The following is a 16,531-nucleotide window of genomic DNA, read 5'->3' on the forward strand; positions in this document are numbered from 1 at the left end:
AAGGGCTTTGTGGGTTTATATTTGGAGTTTCCCCTCTTGGCAGGTTAATCTGTCAAAGGGGATTTCTGGAAGTGCAGTGTTTGCCCTTGCAGAGCTCAGGAGCTGCTTCTCTGGGAGCAGCTGGGAGGTGCCTTTGCCCTTTGGGATGGGGCTGACACGCAGAAGGTGAAGAGCAGTTTCTCCTGGCCATGCAGGTGCCCTGGGAGCAGCAGCACAGGAGGGCATCCCTTGGCTTCCCTGAGCTGCTTTCCCACAGCATCTTGCCTGGAAGGGAGGTTATTTCTGATTTGGGAATAGCTGAAGTTGGGCACTGAGGTGAGGACGTCTCAGGGGCATAAACATGTATTGAACAATTGTGTTTAATGTCTGTAAACATTAAAAATCACCAGAGTGGAGCAGATCCTCAAAAACTTTAAGCACTGTGGATTTTCTAATGACTGTTTCATAGAAGGCACAAGTTGGAGTTTTAAGGAAAAATGGCAAATACACATCCCAAAATGAATGGTTTTCTATTGTTGAGGTTATTCATTCCTGCAATGACCCTTGCTGTGGGTTTGTGGGACTGGGTGGGGGGACAGAGAAGATTTCTGGGCTGGAGAGGTCCAGACAAACACGCTGGGCACTTTCTGTGAAATGTTGGTCTCTTGAAGCAGGAGTTTCCCCTTTGAGAAGCTGCATTTTGAACAGCTCTGGCTGCTTTTTAAAACCATGCACCCCTCCATGCTACAGCAGCCTTTGGGGGGGCAATGCCTGTAGGAAACTGATCCAGCAGTGCCCTGAATTCACCCAGTGGGAGCTGTGGCTGGTTTTGGGCAGACCCAAGAGGGAAAAGGCAGATGTGGATTTTAGGGACAGGATATGGGTTTGGGCTTCATCCCACTGCCCTGCTCCTCTGCTGCTCCCATCAGAGCATCCTGGGTGCCCATTGCCACACACACACTGATGTGTGGCTGATGCCAGGTGTGTTTTGTAGCAGCAAGGAAATTAATTACCTGGGAAAGTTTGCCCAGGGAAGGTTGGTCTGGACGTCAGGAAAGGGAAATAAGGAATTCCCAGGCACAGTTTGGTTGAGGAAAAAGTGGCTGGGATCGCCTTGTTCTGCAGTTGGGCTGTTCCCACAAATGTCAGTCTTAGAGCAGAATACTGAAGTGCTGTGCTCTGCAATCCTCTGATTTTCAGTTTGGTTTGGTGTAGGAAAGAAAAGGAAAAAAAATTTCCACCTAAATTAAAATACTTTTGATCTTTGTCTTTCATTGAACTTTTTGCTTCAGAGAGAATAGATTAATAAACACTTTCAAATGGAAAAACATAGTTTGGAAAGGTTCCCCTTTCATCTTTAACACAGAGCTTTAATGCTAACCGGAGTTTGAGTAGGCTGTTCCCCCATTCCTTTTCCCTCGCTTTTTTTTTTTAATCTTAACAACAATAACTTTGCTTTTATTGTGATCATGCTGGCCTTTACTGGTCACTTTTTATTCTTTCCTTTTTTATTTTGAAGTCAGCACGTTAAAAAGAAAAAAAAAATCGCAATGTTATTTTAATCAGACCAAATGAAAGAGCAAATCAGAGCGAGAATTTTAATCTGCCCCAAGCAAAACTGCCTTGTACATCTGTCATGTTGGGATTAGTGGAACTCTTTAAAGAAGCTGCAGACTTTTTAAACAAAGTATTAAACATTTGTGACCTGATTTCCATTCTTACAATATTCTCATTAATAAGAGTGCAGGCTAAAAAGACATCTGTTAGGTCTTATTTGTTTTAAGAATATTAAAGGCTAATAAGAATATTGGAGAGTGGGGGTGTGTGTGTGGGGGAGTTTAAGTGTAATATTTAGAGCCAAATTTCAGATCTGCAGTTTTCCAAAGTGATTTTGAGTCTAACTTGGTGCAGGGCAGAGGAAAACACAAATCTTGGACTTTGGATGCTCTATGTTGTTGTTTGTGATTGATTTAGGCTGATGGTGCTTGTGTGAGCCTTCCCTTTGGGCTGGGAGATTTGCCATCCTTGTTTAGGGAGTGGAGAAGGAGAAACTCTGCCTTTCCAAGATAAAATTTAGGCTGAAATGGTGCAGAAGCAGAGATGCAGTCTTAAATTGTACACAAAGAAAACTGGCGTGTGTGTGTGTCACCTGCACTCACCCAGTGCTGCTTTGGACTAGACAGGAAGCAGAGTGGAGAGGGAGTGAAAATGTCCTTCATGGGCTTGCTGCTTGTGTTTTGCTGAATGGGAAGGCAGTTAAAGTAAATGGCCTGGCTTGGACCCCTAAGGAAAAAATAAAGCCAAGCATGTGTTGGGTAAAGCACTCGCTGAAAGAAGCCTTCAGCATTAACGTGCATGTATGGTTTAAGAGAAGGTTGCTGTCGACTGCAATCTTTGCATCTTGTTTATGCTTGCTGGGTAAAATATTAACTAAAGCATCTGAACATAAAGTTCTGGTGTGAAAGAATATCAGCAGGGGAGAGCCATATGGTGCCAGGCTGCTAACAAAATACCAAACGCTGGAGATTCCTTTTTGCAGAAGCCTGAAAACTCTCGTTCCCATCCATAATACATGAGTTCACGCCTTTGATTACTCCAAACATTAGTCCAAGTGGTGCAGGAGTCTCTTTGGAGCTTACACAACTTAGGGCACGCTGTGCTCTTCCCCCCTCTTCCTTTACATAAAAGAAATCGATGTTGAGCTGTTAAGATACAAATATCCAATATGCTGTAAGACAATATGTTTCTGAAAGTGCTGCGTAAGCTGCCTTCCCTCTAATTAAATATAAACTGCAGCAGAGACTCGCCTTTCTTCGTTCCTCTGCTTGAAATTGTTTGGCAAGCATGTGGCTCTCCTTAGGACAGCATCTGCAAGCGAGGCTGGTGCCAGTTTTGGGGAAGCCTCTTGCTCCTTGTGGGTGCAATCAGAACCTCTCTGATCAATGCTGGGGGCTGTGATTTCTCTCTGAGCAGCAGCTGCCAGGCTCGTTTATCTGAGCCCTCTCTGCAAGCCCAGGGTTGGGTGTGTTCAGCAGCAAAGGGCTCAAACCCAGCATTAGGAGGATTCCCTTGGTGAATATTATTGTAAGGTACAAGAGAGCTCAGGGGAGCTTTCATGCACACAGTACTTAAAATGCTAGTTATTGCTGGCAAAATCTATAGGTGACAGTCTGAGGACTTTTGAAAATCTCTCTTCTTTTAAACAATCCCTTGAAACAAACAATTTGATATTGAACAACTTGTGCTTGTCACTGGGCTCCCTGAGAGTGTCTGGTTGAGATTTGTGGTGAGCACCTGAACACCTACAGAGTGCAGAGAAAGCTCCCCAGCAGCTGCCTTTGGTTAACCCACATTTCAGAGCTGGAGCCTTTCCCTGCTCCTGGTGTTTCTGCAGTCTGGGGGTTGGAAGGCAGTGGCTCTCTGGTAGCCATGGGTCTGGAGCCAAAGCTTGCATTGCAGTCACCTATTTCAGATCTTGGACATTCAAACCCTCTGGAAGCGCATCAGGTTTAGCACCTAAATGCAGAAATAGGCTTTCCTTTTAGCACTGGCTCTTCCCATTGTGGCTGTGTGGGCAATGAAGGGTGATGGAATGGGAATTAAATCAGCGCCAAAGTGCTGCTGGCTGAATGTTTGGCAAAAGCTTTATGGCAGGGAAGGGTTAAATCTGCAATACTGTGTCCCAAAGAAAGGCTGCTCTGGTGAGCTGCTGGGATAAGTGAAGGTGTCAGGTGGGCTTTGAGAGAAGTTGTCTGATTTCAGCCTAAAACTGAATTCTAGTGGGGCTTGAAGCCTAAATTGAGCCTTCCTGAGGGACATGTGTCTGGTCCTTGCTCCCAAATGCCCGTGTGAGAATGAGAGGAAAAGAAATGAATTCACTTCTCCAGCAAAGGAAAAAATATTCTTTGTTTGTAGGAAATCAAAATCTTCGGGTGGGTGAGATTCTGGGTGAAGCTAGGTTGGGTGAAGTTAGCCCAACTTGAGTGGCTCTGCAGAGAGGAAAGGATTCACCCCTCTAAAAGCTGATGTGGCCACAAGCACGTCTGGAGTCCCAGCTTCTCCTGCTTTTGCATACATTTCTCTCCCATAATTATGAAGCTTTGCATCTAGCAAGCTTCTGGCAAGTGGAGTTAAAGGTTTGTTTGTTGCCCTCAATATTTTGATGTAATTAGTCAGTGAGCAACTCACTGCTTTTGCCCAGAGAAACGCGCTCTCCAAGAACACAAGTGACAGGAGAGGATTAATAGCCTTCTGGAGAGAGCTGCTCCATTTTTTATTTAATAAAAAAGGAAAAAAATAGTGCCTGGGAGCAATGTTGTTGCTTTAGAAAAATGACATTTGAAATGGTTAACTCTGCCTGTGGTGTCTCAGCAGAGCACAGTTGTCATCTCCTGTCCCACATTCCCTGGAAACTTTCATCTCCCTCTCATCATGGAGCAGCTTTCCTGGTCCCAGGGAGGCAGGCTGGCTGCTCCTGCTGCACTCACCCACCCTGCAAGGACACCCTGCCAGAAAGGGGGGATTGGGACAAAATCATTTGGAGAGGAGAGAAACTTCCAACTTGTGGGATGTGAGCTGGAGCTTGGCTGTGGAGCCTGGGGGTGACTGCCCTGCTGGGGACTGTGGGTTACCCTTCTCCTGGCTCAGTTTTGGGGCAAAACTGGTGCAGCACAGAGGGCTCAGCCTGTGAAAGAGGCTGGAAGTGGGAGTGAAAGCTGCTCCAGCCTCACTCTCCTCCTTGCTGTCCCCGTGTTTCATTCCCAAGCAAGCGAAGGCTGCAGGAAGGACAGAAAGGTATCACTCGCCTCTGTTTAATTTCAATTACACAGAGCCCGCAGGAGAGCTCAGAGCAGTGCCAGCAGGGCTATAAACTCCACATATCTGATGATTCTCCTTTTTTTTCAGGCAAATGGTGCACAGCAGCCGCCCCATTCAGCAGCAATAATCCTGGGGGGCTGTGACACTCATGCTGCAGTGGTGACTGCTGTTTAATGAGCTGACCCTTCAGAAGGCATTAATTGCCTCATTTCGTGGTGGGCAGTGTGGCACCCTGTGCCTGCCCCTGGTCTGGGGGTTCTGCTGAGGGAATGGTTTGGTTTGAGTGTGCCAAGGCCAGGAGGGGGATGCTGGTGGGGGCTGAGAGCCAGCAGGCACTGAGCAGAGCTGCCTTGTACCCCTGGGGAGTTGTTGCTGCACGATGATCTCACCTCCTTTTATGCCTTATTGCTTCTGTCTCCCTGACTCCATATGACACACGCTTACGTGTCAACTTTTCACTTCTTATATGGCAGCAGAGAGAAAAGGCTTAATATTGTAAAGACAAGCTGGCAGCTGGGAAGTCGCCCATTTAGTCATCTACCTTTGCGTCAGAGGCACTGCCAGCCCCTTCCCTGGCTCTGCCAGGCAGCTTCTCCCTCCTCTGCCTGACCTGGTGTCACATGCGCTACAAATCCCTGTCAGGAAAACACCTCCCTGAGCAACCACAGTCCCATGCTGGGGAAAAGGCAGTTTGTGTTCCACAAACACATCTGTGTGCCCAGCTTGGGCTAAATTTGGGCAGAAACAATGTGGGGGTTTTGTTTAAGCTTTTGGGGTTTTGCAGTTGTTTTTGTCCAGAAACTACAGGGCTGAGGGTAAAGTGTCACAGCAGATCCAAAATAACTTGGGCTGTGACAATCAGCACTGGGGCATCCCAGGAGGTTTGGAGCTCAGAAGGAAGCCAAAAATCATTGACAGATAAATCTGTGGATGGTTGAAGTGGCAGAGGAAAGACCAGTTCATATTTTCCCTTTCTTCTACTCTTTCCCTACACACTGGGGAAATCTGTATTTGTAATTGCTGCTCAGAAGCAGGTGCTGAGCCTGTGCTGCCTCATCCCAGGGAGGTTGTCTGTAGCTGGCTTTTTACATTTGGCTTCCCCTTAGTGCTCAGCCTTGTGCAAGCTCCATGCTCGGGCTCTCTCTTCTCCCATCCCATGGTTTCCAAAGTGATGATGGAGTGGTTTGGCTGCAGCGTGTCAGACACTCGAGCTGGATCAAACAGACCTCCAGCTCAGTCTGTTTGACGTCCATCCATGCTGGGAGTCCTTCCCTGTGCAGGCTTACAGCAGCTGTGGGAAGGGAACTTTGGTTTCAGCAGTTTCTGATGCCTTCTTTCACCCCCCCAACCTGTGGGGTGGGCTTGTGTTGCCAGTTTGGGGACAGCCCTGTCCCCTGCCCACAGGTGAGGAGATGCACAGGGGCTGGTGCTGTGACTGCTGTCGTGGTGGAGGTGGAAGCTGCTTTCCACCAGAGGTGTCCCAACAGCTGGGAGAAAAAGAGCTGAATTAGGGGGGTCTTGGAGCTGAAATCCCTGACTCATTTGTTCCTCTGAATCCTTGTGGCTCCTTCCTCACCATCCCCTGCTCCAACCACCCTTCTCCCTGTTCATCTTCAGGCCCACAGCCCTAATGCTGCCCTGGAGCCCCTCTGTACAGCACAGAGAGCCCTGAAGGTCATCCCAGACCTCCTCAGGTTGGACATCCTTGCCCAACACCTGCACTGCCAGTGACACACTCCTTGTTCCCGTTCTCACCCTGGCTTACACAAGTTGTTTTCCCACTCCCGAGGGCTCCTCATCAGCAGCACCATGGGAAGGGTTTTACAAGACCCTTGTCACCTCACCCTGAGCCATCAGGTGGTTTCCTTCAGCAGAAACTGTCTGGGGGCTGCTTCCTTCCCACTGGTCCAAGACGTGCTTGTCCAAAAGCATCTCCAAGAATTTATCCCCACTGAATTCTCCTGCTGGTGTTTCGACACGTTGGCTCCACAGAGGCTTTCAATTTGGTATGAAAAGTAATTATTGCCAGGGTGCAGTTTAGCTGTTGTGTTTTACAGTGCTGGTAAGGTTAAAAGAAATAATAATAATAATACAAGAAAGACTCAGCCAGAGTAACTGCCTGCAACATGCTATTTGCATTTTTAAGGAAATACTTCTTTGAGACAGCTTGGGTGAAAGGTCGGCATTTGCATATAAATGGAAAAGAAAGTGTGTGATGCTGGAAGTTACATCTATATTATTTTCTCAGCAGTGAGCTGCTGTTCTGGAGATTAAGGGACGCCGTTTGCATTTGGCTTTTGTTGAATAGAGAAGGTACCAGGAAAGGCAAATTAGAACAAAATAATGAGGGAAATGTGCAAGAAGAAAGAAGCAACATCCTGTTTCTGAGAGATGCTCTCCTGCATGCCTGACACCTCACACGCCTGCTTGCACACGCGCTGGGCACGCGTGGATGAGCGTGGCTGAGAGGGGCTCCCTTAGCTTGTACAAAAGGAGGGATGCTGGGGAGGGGTCCCTGCTGTGAATAAGCCTGGCAGAAGGGAGAATGATGGTGCTCATCATTTGGAAGGGATATGCTGGGGTTTGCATGTTGGTTTTTTTTTTTTTAAATATTGTTTTTTTCTATTTTCATCAGGCTCAGGTATGTCTGGGAAGGAATTACCAGCCATCTCAATGAGTTTCCTTCAATTACTCTAGGAACATTCAGTTTGTGGCTGGCAGGGCAAAGGCAGGAGGCAGAGAAATCCACAGCTCAGGTCTTGCTCTTGCCTTGAAGGGATCCACATTGGCTGAGGGATTTTCCAGGCCCTGCTGCTGCCCTGGGCCTTGGAAACACCAAAAGGATTCTCTGGTGGAGAACCCCATTGCTTTGCTTCCCCTCTTGTTGGTGGCCTCCCTTGCCACACTCTGAGCAGCTTTGTGCTCTGACAGCTCCCCCACGGAGCTGGGGGAAAATGGGATGTTGAACAATGTTCGCTCTTTAATCTTTTTGATCAATACTTAAGAACACGGTGCAGACAGCAGCGGAGCTGTGGGCACGCGGCTTTTGTTCCTCTCTGAAGAGTACACAAGTGGTTCAAGGATGGAAAGTGAAAAACACCTCCTTTTATACCTTCTGCTGTGTCCTGCTGCTGTGTGCTGTGCTGCTGCCACTTGCTAGGAAAAGAAAAAAGGCTCTAATAAAAAACTCTTATTAACTGGCCGTGAACACTGGAGCATGAATATTGCTCCTAATGAGGAGACACCACAGCCTCATTTGCTTCCCTTGCATTGTAGGTGCACAGGGCTTCAGCTCCTGCAGCCCTGGGTGACACAGAGGAACAGGAGGGAATGTTGGTCCTTCCCTAGAGCACAACTTGCTGTGCAGAGGTTGAAAAAGGACCCCAGATGAAGGGTGGCACAGCCATCAGCAGGGTCTGGGGACAGCAGGCCCCATGGCAGGGTGATGTCTGTACCCTGCTCCTGGTGGATTTTGAGCTTGTTAATGAGCCCCAGCACTGAGGGTTTTGCTCCTCTCCAAGGAGCAGTTTTCCATGCTTCTTCCCATTGCAACATGTTTTTGTGTTTGGGAAATCTGAATCATTTTGTGATTGAACTAATTTCTCACTGTTCTGAAGCTGTAGGGAAGGGGTGATTTTCTGATTCCCTGTTCCCATCAAGGACCTGACAAAGAGTTCAAGAGCATGCAAAGGTTCCAGGTATGACAGGACAAAGCATGAGCTTGTAGGGCTGAGGTGAGGACAGGGCTGACACAGCTGCCAGCATCAGAAGCAGGATGAGCCCAGAGGTGAGGTGGCAGGGGCTGGGAAGGAGGATGTGAGTCACTTGTGCTTCAGGCAGTGCTGGAGGAGAGAGCCAGGCAGGGGCTGCAGGAATGGCTGGAAGGAGAGTGGCAGGTTCTTGTGACTGGAAATGGGGAAGCAGCAGCAGCAGGGTGCTGGTGGTGACCTGTCCTCTTTCCCTTGGCACAGTCTGGTGCTCCCCTCCTGTGTCCTGTGCCTCAGGACCCGCAGAGCTGAGCAGGCTGTTCTTGGCTGTCAGCACTGAACACCTCGGAGCTGTGCTGGTGCTGAGCCAGTGGCTCAGTGTGTCAGCAAGGCACAAGCTGCAGGGGGCTGCTTGGCAGGGAAAGCACTAGAAAGGCTTGTTCCTACTGAAATGAAACCCTTCCTTATAATAAATAAAAGGTCAGAGTGTGCATCACAGATTTCATGACGTCACAGCATGTGGTTTGGTGGCAGGGTAGGCTAAGCCAGCCCTGTGTGTTTGCTGGGGCGGTGGAGTCACAAATGCAGTTCACTGGTGCAGTGAGTTGTTGGGTGTCTGGACAGTCATGTAGTGCTGCAAGGCACCCTCTGGCTCTGTGCTGCCCTGAGAGGAGCCACAGCTGGGAATGATGCAGGGCTGAGGGACAGAGAGTACATGAGCAAACTCTGAGCTCTGCAAACACAGTGACAGGGTTGGGTCACCACAGCTCAGCCCCAGCTTTAAGAAGGAAACTGCACATGACCCCTTAATTTTTCTTTTTATAGAGATTACAAACACATTGGGACTTCTTGCAGGGGAGAATGTCAAAGCTCAACATCCCCATCCCTGGAAGTGTCCAAGGTTAGGTTGGATGGGGCTTGGAGCAACCTGGGAAAGTGGAAGGTGTCCCTGCCCATGGCACAGGGTTGGAATGAGATGAACTTTGTCCTTTCCAACCCAAAGCATTTGATGATCTCCCTGGTGATTGCCCAGCTCCTTTCTAAACGTGATAAAGAAAACTATCTCCAGTTTAGCAAATGAACAAAGTAATCCACAATCCAGCCAGCCATGCTAGATCTCCCATCCATACATCCCATCTTAACTAATTATTAAATCATATTTGCTGATAAGTATGAGATGTAATATCTATTACACAGCTGTTAAACCTCAATTAATATGTTTTAATGATCAGTCGTTTACTGTGCAATATACAATTAACATCCGGTATTAGATCTTAAATTAAATGCGTGTTTGGGAAGCTCAATTTGCAACACTGAACACAGCCCTGCTGCAGTAAACAGAGATAATTGCCTGGAATAGGCAGCATTCCTGTGCCCTGAGAGGGGGCTAAACCAACTTTCCTGGCATTGGAGATGAATGGAGGAGAATTGCTGGAGGAGCTGGGTTCTACTTGTTCAGTGTATTTTGATTCCTACAGAGGTTTTAATTCCTTTCCTTTGGAAAAAAGCACCCTGATGCAGAGCTGCTGTTCCTGCAAGTGGGAAGGTTGAGGTGCGTGGGGTGCTGGTTCAGAGGGGTTTGTACTTGGTAAATGCTGGGCAGGAGTGTGGGGCAATTAATTGTGCTGAGTCCTGGGGCTGTGTGAGGGTGTTCAGTGCTGCAGTTTGGAGCTGAGACTGAGGCCTTAAATCAAAGGTAAGGCTCATGTTACCTGCCAGCAGGAAAGCTCTAATTGCACCAAGTGTTTGGGGCCATGCAGGGCAGTAAATTCACTTATTGGTGTTCTCCAGAGCTGTGTGTGTGGGCGACAAACTGCAAAATCACAGGAACACAGAATGGCCTGGGTTGGGACCTTAAAGATCACCTTGTTCCAGTTCTCCCCAGTCAGGGACACCTTCCATGACTGCAGCTTGTTCCAAGCCCTGCCCAACCAATGTCCAGGCATCCAGGGGCAGCCACAGCTCCTCTGGGCAGCCTGTGCCAGGGCCTCCCCACCCTCCGAATAAAGAATTTCCTAACAGTGAACCTAAATCTCTGGTTTAGTTTTAAGCTGTTGCTCCTTATCCCATCACTATTTACCCATGTAAAAAGTTGCTCTCCCTGTTTTGTGTAAAATGCAGGGGTGTCAGGCAGCCAGCACTGCAGAGGGATGCAGCAGCCCAGGAGTGCCTTCTCCAGATTAGAGAAGATGCAAAATTTGGTTTTGAGATTTTTTTAAAAATTCACATAAAATTTGGGGCCATGAAATTCTCCCTCTGATCCCTTACACTGCTGCAGTGTCTGCTCTGAGGAGAGGGCCCACATTGTCTGGTGGGATGCTGAAGGATCAGCCTGCTCTCAGCATGCTGCTGCCTCCTTAACTCAGGATTCACCTTTCCCGTGAAAAAATGTGCCTGAACAAAAATGAAGAAAAATTTTCCTCCCTTCTTTTTTCTTTTCTTACTCTTAGAGGAACAAATGAAGATTGATATGTTTTTCCTCTAGTCTTTCAGTTTGAATATGCAGTGATGCATCTTACAAGGAAAGGAAGCCTTCACCCCTGTGTTTTCTGTACAGAACCTTCCCCTCACCCATCACTTTGTTATAGCAGGTGTAACCTCTGCAGAGATTTGGGGATGGGGTGGAGATGCAGCTGGGGCTCTCCTGGCGCTGTGAGCTCATCTGTGAGAGCTGATGGCCACCAGGCACCCCCTCCTCATTTTCTATTCATCCTCTCCCCAAAACTTCCTATGAGGTTTGTTATGTTTATTTTTGGGGGAATTTTCTGTGATTCCTTAGAGGGTTAATTTTTTTTTCCTGCCAAATTAATGCTTTCTTCTCTCTTTGGAAATGTGAAGTAAAACACACATGATTACACTCCAAATTGCTGTGGTGTCCCTCCCAAGGTTCCACATCATCTTGTTTGGGGTTGGATGTGGTGACTCAAGAATTTCAAGGAACTTGTTCTTTTGTACCAGGATTCCACACAACTTGCAATGCTTTGTTTCACAGCTGTAGATATCCCAGAGGGGGACAGATAGATTCAAGGTTTGGGAAGAAACTCATTTGGCAGAGCATGGTGGTGGCTTGTCATGAATGTTGATGGAGAAAAGCAGCCTAAGACTCCAGTGTGTGCTCCAGTCCTGCCTGGGTGGATGGCACTGAGGAGGGAGGTGGTGGGGGAAAGCTGCTGGTTTCCTTTGGGATTGATCCACCAGACCAGCTGAGCATATCAGCAATTTTCCAAGAGGGTGTGGATGCACGTGCTGCGGGCTCTGAGCTATCACTGTCCAACCTCAGTGCCAGGAGGGGACCCCAGAGTGTGCCATTTCCTCTGGGATCTGCTTCCCATGGGCTGAAAAACATATTTAAAACATTATCCCACAGCTGCTCATGGGTGGCCCAGGCAGGGGTTAACAGACATGTCCTTCACACAACCAGAGAGCTTCGTTTCTGCTGAAGCCAGGATCCAGAGGGAGGTGGGAAGGGCAGAGCCAGCAATGCAAGCTGATCCTCCCTGGAGATCAGATGCATTTAAGCAGCATGGAATGGGGGAAATCTGATTCCAGTGTTGACAGAGCTGTCTTGGCCATTCCAACTGGGCTGGGCAGAGGGGCTGGAGCAGGATGGAAGCTCTGGGCTGCTGTGGCCAGCACACCCTCAGCCAGGCCAAGGCTCCAATACTCAGTTCTTTCTCACCTCTTTCTTAAAGGGATGAAGGCGTGGAACATGAGAATGGGACCTTTGGCAAAGATAAGATGGCACTGTGAGTCAGATTTAGCCCCAGCAGCTTCCAGGATTCACCCAAGAAAACAGGCCCAGAGAGGATGAATCTGCACGGGCTGCTAATTTTTCCTCCTTGTGGTCGAGTCTCATGACATCTCATCCTTTCAAAATTCTTCTAAGCTATCTTTCAGGTTATCCAGGATCCATTGTTTGTACAGTTTAACCCTCCCTTTGCTCCTGCCCCTACTGCATCCCATAGAGGATGCTGCTGTTTTAAAAGGTGCAGATGGATGAAGGATGCTGAGGGAAATCCTTTAGATAAGCAGGCAGGCAGTGCTGACCTATGAATGTGCTATTGAAACATCTTTATTTCTTCTTATTTGATATTTCCCCCCTCTGTTCTCCTTTCTTCTGTCCATTTCTAGCTTATTTCCCTCTTTTTCTTTAGTTTTCGTCATCTGCTTGGCCATCTGTGCCTCCCCACTCTCTTTCCTCAGAGCTTCTCCAAAGCAGAATAATGTTTCAGCAACTCTTGGATTTTTTCTGCAAGCCTTGAGCCTTTTCTGAAGGTCCAGGCCAGAGAAAAGTGCTTCAAACATGGTTTGGAGTTTCTAACACAAATGATTCTCCTGTGACACCTAGAGAAGTCCCCCCAGCTGCCATCTTGGCTTCAGAACAGCTGTTTTAGGACAAATACATAAAGGGGACTGACAGCCACCTATCTTAAGAACAATTTTTGATGTACATCACCCTAAGATTGAATTATCTCAGTGTTTCAATGTTAATTTTCAACTGTTAACAGTGTGTTTTCCAACTGAGGACCGAGCTGAGCAGAGCTGCAGTGTTTGGGGTAGGCTGAGGGTGGAAATTCTTTATGGTTTGGGCTCTTAGCATTGGCACAGCACCCTGGGGTCCTGCTCAGGGCTTGGAGACCCTCAGGATCTGTATGGCCATTAAAGAAATCAAGCACGGAGTAAACACTGCATTTCTGCCTCTGGTGGGTGCTGCTGAGGGGGGCTGGACTGACTCTGGGTCCTGACCCTGTTTTCCTCTTTCCCTGCCCAGAAAATGAGTTTCGGGGTGAGCTGCTGAGCCAGAGGTGGACCTGTGGAGAGAAGATCAGCAGCTGCGAGGGAGCCGCTGGCCTGCACAGCACACGCATCAAGGTGGGCGCACAAGCAAGGACAATTTTAGGACAGTGACCCCTCCATCCCATGAGCTGGCCGTGGGACAAGGGCCACATGTGCTCCAGCTCCTTCTGGACCAGCTGCTCCTGGGGGAACGGAGCCTTTCCGGTGCCCACAAAGTGATGGGCAGCTCTGGGAAATCTCTGCGTCCTCGCTCCAGCCAAACCTCCTGTGCAGTGAATCCGGGCGGGGAGGGCTTCCAGCTGTCAAAGTTTGGCTTGGAGTCCAGATATTGAAATCCTTGCCTTCCTCTCCGGTGCCATCCTTCAAGGGTGGCTCAGATCTGGGTACTTAGGTCACTCCCAGCCCTGTTAAAAGAGGCTCTTTCTCCAAGGCGCCGGCTGGTCGGAAGGAGCCCCTCGAACACCAGGTGAAGCTGTGGTGCCTTTGGAGGGGACAAGCGAGTCATTCATCCCCCACCGGGACCCTGGACAGCTCCCGGGGCTCAACACAGCCACTCATTTACTGCTGCAGCTGTGGCTGATGAAAGAGGTACAGCCAAGGCTGTCAAACCTCCCGGCAGATTCACTGCCAGCAGATTAGGAAGCTTTAATTAAGCAGAGAGCTGGGCTGTTCACTGCACAAATGGTGCTTCCTGTCCTATTTTGGCCTCTCAGTAGTCAGGCACCCTCTCCAGTGAGTGGATGGACCCACCTGGGTGATGAGGAAGCTTCCTTAGGTGACTGATGTTACCAACTTTTCCTGTATCCCTAGATAAAATAAACCCTGGGAAAATTCCAGACCAGCAAAAATCCACACTTAAAAACATCCTTCTTCCCTAACAAGCTGTCAGCTGCACGCAGGTGTCGCCAGGAAAGCTCACACCTTCTTAGAAAGCAGAGTAAGCAGTTGTTGCTATATTTAAAATGAGCTCAATTAAGGCTTTTCTATTGAACCTGCCAAATAAGCACTTAGGTTAGATTTAATAAGATTGTCGTATGTTAATAAAGTAATGATTACAAAAGGTAACATTCCCAGTACCTGGCACTCATCTGGTGCTCTGTCTCTAACAAGCACATCACGAATATTTAACCATTTCTTGCAATCCTCAGCTCTGCTTATCTGTGTTTTATCTGAGTGCCTGGCTCAGGGGTGAGAGGAGGAAATGGGGAGGGGGAGTCTGAAGGGAGCCTGGATATTGTGCAGCCCTCTTACCTCATGGGGGGAGAGGTCCTGATCACTCTCTAACCTTTGGATCTGCATTGTGTGCACATGCTTGCACTTCTCTGTGTGCTCATAAATATATATTGTATTTAAAAGCAGTTTTTCATGCCAGTCACAGCTCGTAATCCACAGGATGCACAGCAGTGAAGGACAATGGGATGTGGGGCACATTTACTTATTTATTTTTGCCTCTAAAGAAGTCCAGGCATGGGATAAAATTTCCCATGACAGGTTTGAAATGAGATCTCTGCAGTGCTGGGGAGAGCTGATCTCTGCATGGAGCCAGCTGAGCCCAGACACTGCTGCCAGGGCTCATCCTGGACCATGGTGTCTGGTGGCAAAAAGGAACTTTTGCCTCCCAAATCTCTATTTTCCTGTGCCATTGGGACCCAGCTGGGAGGCAGCTGAGTAGCAGGCGGGTTGTTGGTGAGGGCTGACTGCTGTCAGGACAGGTAGGGTGGATGGTGGTGGGGCCACCAGAGCCCATCCCTATTGTCCCCTTCACCGAGATCTCATCAATCCCCCCCACATTGTGCCACCCAAGGATAATCTCATGGAAAAGGCAGCTGGCTTATCACAGAGCTGGAAAACAATGAGATTGAGGAACTACAATTATTTCCTCCTCTCTCTTCCCTACCCCTCCTCTTCTGGCACGAGAGCCATGGGCACGTACGGAGCCACTCGGGTCTCGCCGGCATTGGGATTGCGCGCTGCAGCGCTTCGCAGGAGTGGAGAGGAAGGTGTGTGTCAACTCCAACCACGGCCCCTGCAATCAGCCAGCCTAATGCTGGGCTGTCAGAGCCGTGGAGGCAGCGGTGCAGCTGCGCCTGTGTCAGATGTGATGCTCAGGAGCAGCTTTTCTGCTCCGCTTCCCCCGAGTGTGGAGGATGCTGCTGCCATCGTGGCAGCGCTCGGGAAGCGCTTCACTCTCAGCACTGGGTGATTCTGGGGGGGGGGGGGGGGGCTGGACCCTTTCTGCAAATGCAAAGTGACAGCACGGCTTCAGGAGGATGTTTGTGACACAGCTGGAGTGTCAGATTCGAGGTGGGTACAAGCTGTGGGTTCGCATCTCGACATGCCAAGGCAAAATCCTCGCCCCTCCCCGGCTCGGAGCCGGGAACACCGTGCAGGGTGTCCTTTCCTGGAAGCAGTCAGAGCAAAAGGCAGACGGGAGCTTATTCAGCTGAGAACAGGACTCACAATAGGTGGAACGTCAGGAGGATTTAAATCAAGCAGCTAGGAAGAGCCTAAAGGAAGGAGAGGGAAAAAAAAATCCCTCTAATCTCAGTGTGGTTATAAAATGAGAGCTACTACTGAGCCTTTTTTAAAAAGTAGAGGCACACTGTTGATCAAGAGTATTTCTTCTTCCTTCACCCCTTATTTATTTATTTTAAAAATTCACAGCTAGAGAAGGTCCAGCAGGACAAAGTCCTCCTCATTTTCTGCAATGAACAAAAATGCCATGGCACTTTATGGTGAGGAAAGATGAGAAATTTAGAGACCCAGATCCAGGTCTCTCCACCTGTGTTCAGCCTTCAAGAGCCAAGGAGGAATTCCTCATAAAAAACAAGGGAGGAGAAATCAGGATAGGCCATTCAAACCCATTCTCACTGAGAGGCAGTTTTGCTGCCTTTTCCCTTGAGGAGCTAAAGAAGGGACTCTTTGGATCTTCAAGAGGGGAAGAACCAAGCAGAAAGCCCCTTTTCAACAATTCTGTAGGAAAAAATGTCATTTCTTCTGGCATTTTCCTTCTGCTGCTAGGCAAACATAAGTTGGGGGGGTTTTAAAAACTAAAAATAGAGGCACTGTGTGTCTGTCTGTCCCTCTAAAGCTCAGATGCTGTTTCTTGCAATTGGCATTTTGCTACATCTACAAATGAGCACTGATGGAAACTCTGCTGCTTTCAGTGTAAAATAAATATTCCTGCTGAATCCTCACCTCCCTTTGTCCAGCTGAAGGGTTTTTCAGCA

Source organism: Ammospiza caudacuta, chromosome 15 (assembly GCF_027887145.1).
Source record: "Ammospiza caudacuta isolate bAmmCau1 chromosome 15, bAmmCau1.pri, whole genome shotgun sequence".
In the NCBI taxonomy this organism is placed as follows: Eukaryota; Metazoa; Chordata; class Aves; order Passeriformes; family Passerellidae; genus Ammospiza; species Ammospiza caudacuta.